The sequence below is a fragment of the Canis lupus genome, chromosome 16, assembly GCF_048164855.1.
Source record: "Canis lupus baileyi chromosome 16, mCanLup2.hap1, whole genome shotgun sequence".
Lineage (NCBI taxonomy): Eukaryota > Metazoa > Chordata > Mammalia > Carnivora > Canidae > Canis > Canis lupus.
In genome coordinates this window covers 42,082,204-42,093,644 of record NC_132853.1, presented here as the reverse complement: position 1 = coordinate 42,093,644, position 11,441 = coordinate 42,082,204, and the positions used below count along the sequence as shown (strand labels likewise).

At 49.6% G+C, this 11,441-nt stretch overlaps 1 long non-coding RNA gene across 1 annotated transcript; it reads left to right on the top strand.

Moving 5' to 3' along the window:
• Positions 1-3,582: 3,582 nt before the first annotated feature.
• Positions 3,583-9,357, top strand: LOC140607546 (uncharacterized). The gene is made up of 2 exons (XR_012009515.1): positions 3,583-3,736; positions 8,992-9,357. It is a non-coding gene; the product is annotated as an uncharacterized lncRNA (long non-coding RNA).
• Positions 9,358-11,441: the final 2,084 nt, after the last annotated feature.

Below are 11,441 nucleotides of genomic sequence, written 5' to 3'. Positions count from 1 at the left end.
TTGAGGGCGGAATATCAATGTATATTATTTAGAATTCTTCTGCTTAGATTTATCTCTTCCCCTTCATTTATTAATTTAGTCAATCATTTAAATATATATTAAATATATCAATATAGACTCATGGATATTTATTTTATACCTTGGGTTATAATCCAATACTACTTTATTTTTTGCTCAGATTGTTATAAGTTTGACCATTGAGAACTGCATGGTATTTCTTTTTCCCATCTTCTTACCTATACCTTTCAGCGTGTACATTCATTCAACAAACATTTATTGAGCATCTAATGTGTGCCATGCCCTGTGATAATCATCCACAGTCTACATGTAGTCTACTGCATCACTGGAGGGAATGAAGAGGAAGAAAGAACCTGGAAATTAGAGCTATGAGATTTGAACATTAGCAAGGAGTGATAGGCTCCGATTTGGGCTGTAGAAAGATCATCAGCTATATGGAAGCCAATGGATAGCTCCTTGATGGTTGGCCAGATAAGGTGGAAGTTTTGCAATTACTCTGGGTTTCTGGCTTGAGCAATGGGTGGATAGGGATGTGATTGACTAAGATAGGGCAACTTGGCAGAGGACCAAATTACAAAAGTGTGCAGAGTGTAAGGAGAAGATAGCTCAGGAAACACCAACTTTGGGGAGCACTGACATGGGGGGAGGTGATAGGAGGAAGAAGAGCCATCCTAGAAGATAGGGAAGAAACCATCAAAGAGGTAGGAAGGGGACTGAAAGCAGACATTTCCAAGAAGGGAGAGGCTGCACATGTCAAATGCTACAGAGAAATCCAGCTGGGGAGCTGGAGTGTCCATTAGATTTAGCAACTAATTGGTTATTAGTGGAAAGGGGAGATGGAGAGATGCTGGACAGTCTGGCAGGGGAGGGAATGAGAGGTGAGGAAGAGGAGTTAAGCTGTGAGGAGTGCATGGGGTCAAGACAAGACTGGTTATTTTAATGGAGTAGGTTTGAGCTCATTTAGGCCTTAGAGAAGGTGCCAGCGAGGGTGCAGGGGAAGACATTGAAGGGGGAAGACAGGAAGTGGTGAAGTGGTGGGAGCAGTGAGGGAAGAAGTCACAAGGAACAGCCTGAGCCCCCTAGAGGGCGGCAGTGTCACTACAGACAAGCTTATGGAAGTAGGGGTAGGAGAGGTTATTTATTAAATTCTTGAAAGTACAAGGGCCTTCACTGGTAGAAAGAAATCCTCACTAGTATGTGAACTTGGTTTCATGTCCCATTCATTAACCTTCTAAATCTATTGAGTAATTGATATTGCTTTAAGCAATTAATATCTCTCTAATATTTACCCAACAAATTCACCCAAATTGGGAATTTGACAAGTTAAATTTCTCTAAGCAAATTTTCTTCTCTAAACATTTTTTAAAGATTTTATTTATTTACTCATGAGAGACACAGAGAGAGAGAGGCAGAGACATAGGCAGAGAGAGAAGCAGGCTCCCTATGGGGAACCCAATTCAGAACTCGATCCCAGGACCCCAGGATCACTCCCTGAGCCAAAGGCAGACGCTCAACAACTGAGCCACCCAGGTGCCCCTAAACTTTGTCTTTAAAGTACAAAACGAGGAGAGGGAACCTACAGCCACCCTGGAGAGGCATCTCTCATGTCGTTGCTCATTTTTTGCTTTCATTTTCTGCCCTTTTGGTCACAAAGGTGCCCACTTCTGTAGAGGCTTATCCATGGTCAGAAGCAGATTTTGACTTTCTGGACATTCTGTTTGTGTTGTCCTGCTTCTTTGCACACCTGACTTATTTCAGGTTAGCCTACTTATCCTTATCTTTCTGCTGCTCACACTGTGCCTGCCCAGCAGAAGGACTTCTCAGCACTGCACCCCCCCACCCCCCGCGCATCCTTAACCATATTCTTGCTTCTCTAGGATGGGAAAGCACAATCATCCTGGGAATCTTATTCTCTTTGAGTGGAGAACTTATTAGAGAGAACAGCTGGGGTATTGGGCCACATATGGTCTGAGCGATGGCCTCCAGCAGCTGAGTTCTGGATGTGAGAAGACACGCCTATGGTTGGATCATGCAAGGATTGGGGGCTGCTGGGCCAATAAGGCAGATGGAGGAGGGTGTCTACAGTCACCTGGCAGCTGCCCTTCGGGTCTTCCCATTTGAGATGGAGAAAGGATGGCAGCACCCACCAAGCCGCAGATCCGCTGTGTCACGGACACACCACCTACGGTGGTTTGAGCACATCTGTTTTACTTCTCTGCTACATCCCGGGAGGGAATCCCTGCTCTTCCTGAGGTTTACAGGCCAAAAGGATGTGTGATTTGGTGCGTGGGAGGCTCCCACAGGTTCTGGGCTGCTGCCTTTCTCTGCACAGTCCGGGGACTGTGGGGTTTACTTTCTCCCAGACTTGAGGCCCTGGGCCCCTCAGTGTGGGTTTCAAGCTTTTGTATCTCCAAGTACCTAGTATGGTACCCGACGCATTATAGGACAAAATAAATGTTACAGACCTGCCTCTTGGATGAATAAATGAACTCACTCTCCATCTTTTCAGAGTTGAGGCTTAAGAAACCCCATGTCTTGCAGCTATCCAAAAGATAAACTGAGGCATAGACTAGAAACCCTTCCGTCATCCTCCGCTTCCCGCCCATATCAGACCTGGTATTTTTTTCTCCAAGGCAAGATGAGTTGATGTCCCCTCCCAAGGCTCCCAGCTGACAGCACTGGATTCTGAGATAGGGGCCTGAGCCCTGCAGACACTGCTCTCTACTCCCCACCCCACCCTACCCCATGGAGGGCCCCTTCTGCACCACTGGCCAGGCCCAAGTTGAAATTAACCAGTGTGGGGGCAGGCCTGAAGTTCTGGGTCCTGATTGGCTGCTCCAAGGTTAATTCAAAAAGAAACAAGGAGCAGTCAGCCCAGTGAGTTTGGACTTGGGGGCCACCTCCCCTCCTCCAGGCTCTGGGTGGTCCAGCTATGTTACTGAGCTGAGTCTGCTGGAGCCTGTTGGCCTCCCCACCCAGGGACACAGGGGTACAGGAGGAATAGAGGTTTCTGAAGGTCCCCCCACAAAGTCTCCCCAGAGCTCAGCCTTCCTGTTGGGATGGGGGTGGGCAGTTCAAGGTGCCCTGATTGGGACAGTCTGCAGAGGAAGAGAAGCTAAGGTCTGGGGTTTTGAAACCTCTTGTGCCTCTTGTTCCCCACCAGCCAGGCCTTTGGGCATCCACCCCCACCTGCTGGGAGCATCACACTTCAGGGTCCCCCAGGAGATCCCTGTGCTGACTTGAGTTTACTCCTAACTGTGGCAACAGCTACTAATTATCAAACATGACTACGTGCCTAGAGCTATGGACAGGACTTCCTGTACAAAATCTCATCTTACCTCATAACCTCTCGGAGGCTGGATGTTATGGGTGAAGGATCTGAGACTTTAATGGTATCTGGGGACTTAGTCAAGGTCACACAGCTAGCAAGAGGCCAGATGCAGCTGGTTTGTCTCCAAAGCCATTGGCTTAACCACAACTCTCCTGCAACACACACACACACACACACACACACACACACACACACAGAGTGGGGACACACCCATAGGCCCAGGCTCTGAGACAGACCCTGCAGTCAGCTGTCGGGCAGAGGCGCCAAACATCTGGTTCAGCAGATAGGAGTCAGCCTGAGAAGGGATGGAGCTGTTGGTGGAGGGAGGAGCTGTCCCTCAAGTCCCTTTTCTGGAGGAACCATCTGTCCCCTCCTCCAAGAGGGATGGTGAGAGAAGGGGCCCTCATGGGCTGGGAGGGGAGGCCCAGACTGACAGGGAGGCCCACCTGCGCTGAGGAGGGGCAGCCCCAGAGAGAGACCCCAGGGGAGGCATGTAAGAGACAAGCCAGGAGCAAGAAGGAATGTCAGAGGGAAGAAGGAAGAGGACCTCCCCCACTCCTTCTCCTGCTCAGGTGCAGCAAACAGGAGAAAATTCCTGCACCTCATCCTGCTACCCCCACCTCCTCCCCCCTCCCTCCTTCCTCTCCCAACCCAGGCCCAGCAAGTGTGGAGCTCCAGGCAATGCTTACTTACTGTGAAGGTTACATGTGGAATTGCCACTGCAATGATACACATTTTATCAGCCCTTTACTTCAAAATAAAGAGCACAAAAAGGGTGACTGGGGGAGACTCTTCCTTAATGCTGGGGTCCCACTCACACAGCAAAAGTTGCCCTGGGGACCACAGGTGCAGCCTTCTAGACAAGGCACCATGCTACCTTGGCTCCTGGCATCAGGGACGTCCTGAGGCCAGAGGGACACTGCCTGGGGCTGACCCCCCACTCCCACCCCCCAGCAAAAGAGGCTCCTCCATACTTCTGAGTATTTCAAAGGGAGGAAAAGAGGGAGGAGGGCCGGGCAGCTTCCCAGCCATGACTGATAGCCTAGATAAGCTTGCTCAGCCCCCACCCCACCTAGTTCTGAGGTCCTACTGGGTGCAGGCCTGCCTTGAAAGCAGAGGGACACGGAGTCACAAGGGTGCCCTCTGGAAGGTGAGGAATGGCATGGAGGTCCCTGCAGGAAGACCTGAGAGGAGCAGCCACAGTGGGGAACAGGTGGCAAGTCCACCAAGGGGAGGTGGCTGGCCCGGAGAGGGACCAAGCTCAATTTAAACATTTGACCAGGGGAGGGACAAAGCAGAGAGCAAGACTAGGAGGGCAGGCCATGGGATCAAGAGCAAGTTCACAGCCAGGAGGCCGGGCCAGGAGGTCAACAGAAACTGGGTCAGAAGGAAGAATTTGGACTTTATCCTGAGGTTGTCCGGAGCCGCTGGGAGTGGGGTAGAGAGGGCAGGGTCAGCAGGCTCTGTGTGTGGCTGGGGCCTGTGTGTGGCTTCCTGTGTGCCCTCGGCCCCTAGCCCTGCGGGAAGGAAGAGGGGGCTGCTCTCCACACTCCCTCCACCCATGCACGGCACCCAAGCAGGGGCTGTCCAGGCACGGGGGCCTCTCTCCAGCCCACATACCGTGGGTTCTCTGCCCCTCCCCAAAGGTCCCCACAGACAGGCCCGCATCCTAGGCAGCTGCTTGGCCTCTGGGTAGGCAGAGCAGGGGGTGAGTGATCTTCACATGGGGCTTCGGGCCAGGACAAAGGGGCCAGCCAACCCGTCCAGTCTGCCCTTCCAGGCCTCAGTAAGCTTGTTGTTAGGCTGCAGCCCTGCCTGAGCCTGAGGGTCCCCAAGAGTCTGGCTCCCTGGGGCAGCTTGACCCGGGACTCTTCCCTGGCCAAGAAGAGGCATTTCTTTCTTTCTTTCTTTCTTTCTTTCTTTCTTTCTTTCTTTCTTTCTTTCTTTCTTTCTTTCTTTCTTTCTTTCTTCTTTCTTTCTTCTTTCTTTCTTTCTTTCTTTCTTTCTTTCTTTCTTTCTTTCTTTCTTTCTTTCTTTCTTCTTCTTTCTTTCTTTCTTTCTTTCTCTTTCTTTTCTAAAGATCTTATTTATTTATTCACGAAAGACACAGAGAGAGGCAGAGACACAGACAGAGGAAGAAGCAGGCTCCCTGCAGGGAGCCTGAGGTGGGAATCAATCCCCAAACCTGGGATCATTCCCTGGGCCGAAGGCAGACATTCAACCACTGAGCCACTCAGGTGTCCCTAAGAAGAGCCATTTCTTTGAGGGGTTTCCCTCCTGGTCCCCATCCCAAGCTTTGTACCATGGCTGTCTGAGTGGGAATCCTGTTCCAGGTCCAAGCTTATGAGCTGTGTGTGACCTCTGGGAAGTTAACTTGAACTCTGTGCCTCCACTTTATTCAAATATTGAGAATTAACAAAGAACAGCCCATGAGACAGCTCACCTTATTGGGGTTGGTTCTGGTGCTCTATGATCAAGTCTCTTTGTAGGGCTGAGAAAGCAAAGGGTCAGAGGTTGCTGGTTAATGGGAAAGAGATGAGGTGGGAAGGGCCTAGATTTTAGCCTCCCTCCCCAGGCTGCGGTTTGTCCTAAGACTAAACTCTTCCTCATTCGAAAGCCCTTCAGTCTCTGGCAGAGACTTATGCATCTTCCTATAGCTTCTCTCTACCCCCGTGGGCTGTGCTTTACCCCTGGGGACAGAGGCTAAGCCATGAGGTTAGGGTAGCATGAGAAAGTACCAAAAAGGATGATCTGGGCCAGGGCCCACTGGGTTGGGAAAAGGAAGGGGACAGCACTCCAGGGGACAGGGACAATGCTGCCAGTATCCTGAACCAGAGGGTCTCACTTGTCTTGCCTCCTGGAGGCCCCCCCTGACTACTCTGCAATCTCATCAGAGAATTCCTGGGGCTTGGGAAGCTGCAGCTCAGCCTTGGCAAGCAGGGTGCCCATTACTGCATACGGTTAAGGCCCAACCATCTATGCATCATTGAGGCATTTCTTCTAGAGAGTCTTCCCGTGTATTGGCTCATTTAATCCTCCTAAGGGCCTTGGGAGGGAAGGATGATATGTTTACAACCACTGGCCTAAGGTTCAGGGAAGTTGGAATGTCTTGCTCACGGAGCATTGGCTGAAACACAAGTCCTGGCGCCCTGGATCCAAGTCACACTCACACACCATCTGTCCACTCCAGCACTTCTCCTGAGGGTGGGGCTGCCTCTGGGCATGTCATTTAAACTCCAAATTTCCTAGCAGCCACCGGGGTGAGGTGAGGGGAAGATCTGATAAGATAGATAGGTAGAGGGATGCCTGGTGGGCTCACCGATGGAGCACCTGCCTTTGGCCCAGGGCGTGATCCCACGGTCCCTGACCGAGTCCCACGTCAGGCTCCCTGCAGGGGCCTGCTTCTCCCTCTGCCTGCATCTCTGCCTCTCTCTGTTGTCTCTCATGAATAAATAAATAAAATCTTAGGGGCAGCCCCAGTGGCCCAGCAGTTTAGCGCCGCCTTCAGCCCAGGGTGTGATCCTGGAGACCTGGAATCGAGTCCCACGTTGGGTTTCCTACACAGAGCCTGCTTCTCCCTCTGCCTGTGTCTCTGCCTCTCTCTCTCATGAATAAATAAATAAAAATCTTTAAAAAAAATAAGTAAAATCTAAATGTGAGACAAGATTCCATCAAAATCCTAGAGAAGAACACAGGCAACACCCTTTTTGAACTTGGCCATAGTAACTTCTTGCAAGATACATCCACGAAGGCAAAAGAAACAAAAGCAAAAATGAACTATTGGGACTTCATCAAGATAAGAAGCTTTTGCACAGCAAAGGATACAGTCAACAAAACTAAAAGACAACCTACAGAATGGGAGAAGATATTTGCAAATGACGTATCAGATAAAGGGCTAGTTTCCAAGATCTATAAAGAACTTATTAAACTCAACAGCAAAGAAACAATCCAATCATGAAATGGGCAAAAGACATGAAGAGAAATCTCACAGAGGAAGACATAGACATGGCCAACATGCATATGAGAAAATGCTCTGCATCACTTGCCATCAGGGAAATACAAATCAAAACCACAATGAGATACCACCTCACACCAGCGAGAATGGGGCAAATTAACAAGGCAGGAAACAACAAATGTTGGAGGGGATGCGGAGAAAAGGGAACCCTCTTACACTGTTGGTGGGAATGTGAACTGGTGCAGCCACTCTGGAAAACTGTGTGGAGGTTCCTCAAACAGTTAAAAATAGACCTGCCCTAGGACCCAGCAATTGCACTGTTGGGGATTTACCCCAAAGATACAAATGCAATGAAACGCCGGGACACCTGCACCCCAATGTTTATAGCAGCAATGGCCACGATAGCCAAACTGTGGAAGGAGCCTCGGTGTCCAACGAAAGATGAATGGATAAAGAAGATGTGGTTTATGTATACAATGGAATATTACTCAGCTATTAGAAATGACAAATACCCACCATTTGCTTCAACGTGGATGGAACTGGAGGGTATTATGCTGAGTGAAGTCAGTCAGTCGGAGAAGGACAAACATTATATGTTCTCATTCATTTGGGGAATATAAATAATAGTGAAAGGGAATATAAGGGAAGGGAGAAGAAATGTGTGGGAAATATCAGAAAGGGAGACAGAACGTAAAGACTGCTAACTCTGGGAAACGAACTAGGGGTGGTAGAAGGGGAGGAGGGCGGGGGGTGGGGGTGAATGGGTGACGGGCACTGGGGGTTATTCTGTATGTTAGTAAATTGAACACCAATAAAAAATAAATTAAAAAAAATAAGTAAAATCTTAAAAAAAAAAGATAGGTAGGTAACTCCTTTTGGACTGAAACAAAGAAACTTAGCGTTCATCTGCAGCTCCAGACCTCTTCCTAGCATCCATTCCAGGAGGAACTAATTCATGGCTTCGATGTAACATCCTCACCCAGTGATCTGCAGAAGAGTTACAGAAACTCATCCAAAACTACCGGTTCTAAAAACAACAAAACAAAACAAAACAAAACAAACAAACAAACAAACAAACAAACAAAAAACCTACGAGTTCTTGTGTTGATCCCATTAGAAGCTAAAGGCCTGCCAAGGTGAGAACCTGTGGTGGAATTTCCCAGGGAAACCGCACTACCAGACTGCAGGTGATTGTTTACTGGCTTCTAACTCATCCAGGGTGGAGCTGAGTGATCAGAGGAGCCAGCACGATAGGTAGAAGGAGTTGAAACAACACTGCCACAGGAAGCAAGGTTCACATCTCGGCTCTATTACCTGCAACGTCACCTTAGGCCAGTTACTTAATCTCTCTGAGCCTCATTTTCCCCATCTGTAAGATGGGAATGAGAATGTCTTCAAATAGCTATTGTGGGGAGTCATTCATTCATTCAATAAAAATTCTGAACCTACCTGTGCCAGGCACTGTTCTAGGCTCGGGAGATACAGTGATAGACCAACTTGGCAAAAAACTTGCCCTTACAGAATTTGTGTTCTAGTGGAGAGAGATAATAATAAACAACTAAGCAGAGTACTATCAGATGGTATCAGGGAAAAGAAGAGGGTTTTAGCAGGTGATGGATGATGTGATTCTGGCAGAGATTATGAGGTGTCCTCTAATTTTCATTCTCTTTTTCTTCCCATGTCCTAGAACCCTGGACATAAGACTTCACAAAATAAAGACTACATTTCCCAGGCTCCCTTGAAGCTGAGTAGAGCCATGTGACTAAATCCTGCCTAATAGGGTATAAGCAGAAACAGCCTCGAGGAAATGTCCTTCAAGAAAAGGGACACATCTTCCTTTACCCTCTCCTACTTCCTGCTGGCTGGAATGCAGAAGTGATGTCTGATGCTTAAGCAGCCATGATGAACCACGAAGAGAAAGCCACTTGCCAAAGATGCTACAAAATAGAAGGTACCTGGGTGGAGCCCCTGCCACTGTGGAGCACCATGCCGGCCTGGGACCTCCTACCTCCAGATTTTACATCAAGGAGAATAAACTCCTGTTTTGCTTAAACCATGGAAACTTGGGGTTTTCCTCTTACACATGGTCCATTCTGACACAATGGACTTGACACAGTGCTAGAGTGGCTGGGGGTCATCTCTGAATGGATGTTCGAAGAAGGCCTTTTGCAGGGGTAACATTGATCTGAGGCCTGAATGGTGAGAAGGAGCAGCCAGGGGAGACTGGAGAAGAGCAGCCAGGCAGGGTGGGGAGACACAGGCAGGAATGACGCAGGTGCCTTAATGGAGCAGGAAGGGGGTGGTGAGCAAAGGGCAGGAGTGGCCTGAAGTAGGAAATGGGTGTCACCCCACATTGGGGGGAAGTCACAAAGGATTTTACATGGGGGAATGATGTCTTCTGATGTTTCTAAAAGATCTCTCTGCAGGGCAGCTGGGTGGCACAGTCAGTGAAACATCCAACCCTTGGTTCTGGCTCAGGTCATTATCTTACAGTGGTGGGATCAAGCCCCACATTGGGCTCCGAGCTCAGCACGGAGTCTGCTTGCGATTCTCTCTCCCTCTGCACCCCCCAACACACACTCTCTTTCTCTCAAATAGATAAATAAATCTTTAAAAATATATAAATAAATATATAAAATAAAAGGTTACTCTGGGTGCTGGAGGGCACCTAGGGGGCTCAAGTGAAGCCAGGAAATCAGATGGGAGGCTCCTGGAGTGGTTGAGGAGTGAGATGCCAGGGTACAGGATTCCCAGGGAGGAAGGGTGAGCTGGTTCATCCCTAAGCACCTTTCCAGGTCCAGCCCCCCACCTCTCCTATTCTCCCAGCCCCACATCCCTCACCTGCCCTGAAGACAACTGGTCCGTTCATAATGTCCAAGGATTACCACCCCACTTCCATTCCTCCCCGTGCCCCCTGGCCAGCTCTGTACCTCCAGTTCACACCGTACCTCACTGGTCCTTCCACTCAGGAGGCCTTGCTCCCTCTTCTGATGCACTTTCCTAAGACTCAACTCATAAGACTTCCTGGAGACATTTCCACTTCCCAAATTGTTCCCAAGCCCCCCCATCCTTTATTCGCACCCCTGTCATTGCACTCTGCATTGTTATGTGCTACCATCCACACTGGACACGAACCCCTTGAGGATGGCTGCTGTGTGATTCAGCTCCCATGGCTCTTTCTTCCCCTACACAACCCAGTCACTTAACTGTGTCCAGAGCAGATTATGTTTTCAAGCAACTTCCCGACTTCATTTCATTGGTCTTCACAATAGGCCAGAGAGGAAAACTAAGAGTGGAGAGACGATATGGCCAACTCAAGGTAACCTATCCACCTAGGTCACAAAGCCCTCTGCCTCAGCAGTTCCACTGAACCTAGATGTCTCAGCCATAGGGCACCTTCCCATGGCTTGAGTCCCCAGCTCCTGAGGGCACAGGAAGTCATATCTTCACCAGGAAATACCCATGGGCCCCTCCAGGTCACCTGGCCAGACCCTGTCTCCTCTGGTAGCATCCTGGCTCTCTTCAGTGGGTTACTCCATGCCATCTGGACATCCCCATCACCTGAGAGGCCATTGCAAACCATGGCCCTTTTTGCTCTGGACGTAGGCCCAGATCTCCCCACCAGTGCCTGCAGGGGAATTGTCCAGCAAGGCTTTGCTGGTGGCTTGAGGAGAGCCACCAAATTCACCCAATGGGTTCCCAGAAGCAGGTGTGGGATTATGAGCTGTGTCTGCCTTCAGTGGTCCCAGGCCCAGGCTGTTTCACCGAACACCTCATTGTCAAGACCATTGCAAGGGACAACTTGCTGAATTGCCATGAAACCTCCCTTTCTCATGTGAAATTTCAGCCTCTGCTCCTTCAGGCCAAGAGAGAGAAGGCAGTCTCCTTTCCAAGGCCTACTGTCACGTCCTCACCTCTCACTGAGGACTGACTACATCCCGGGATGATGGAAAGTGAGAAAGTATCATCCCTTCTGGAGAACTATACCCCTTGTCCAGAGGCTCTTCCTCTGGGGCAACCTATCCCAACCCACAATCTGGGCTGTGTGATCTGGAATGACATCATATGGGCAGTACAGCCAGGCCCCTGCTCAGGGTGGGCTTCCTCAGGCTCGGCCTGAGAGGGCCACCCTTAAGC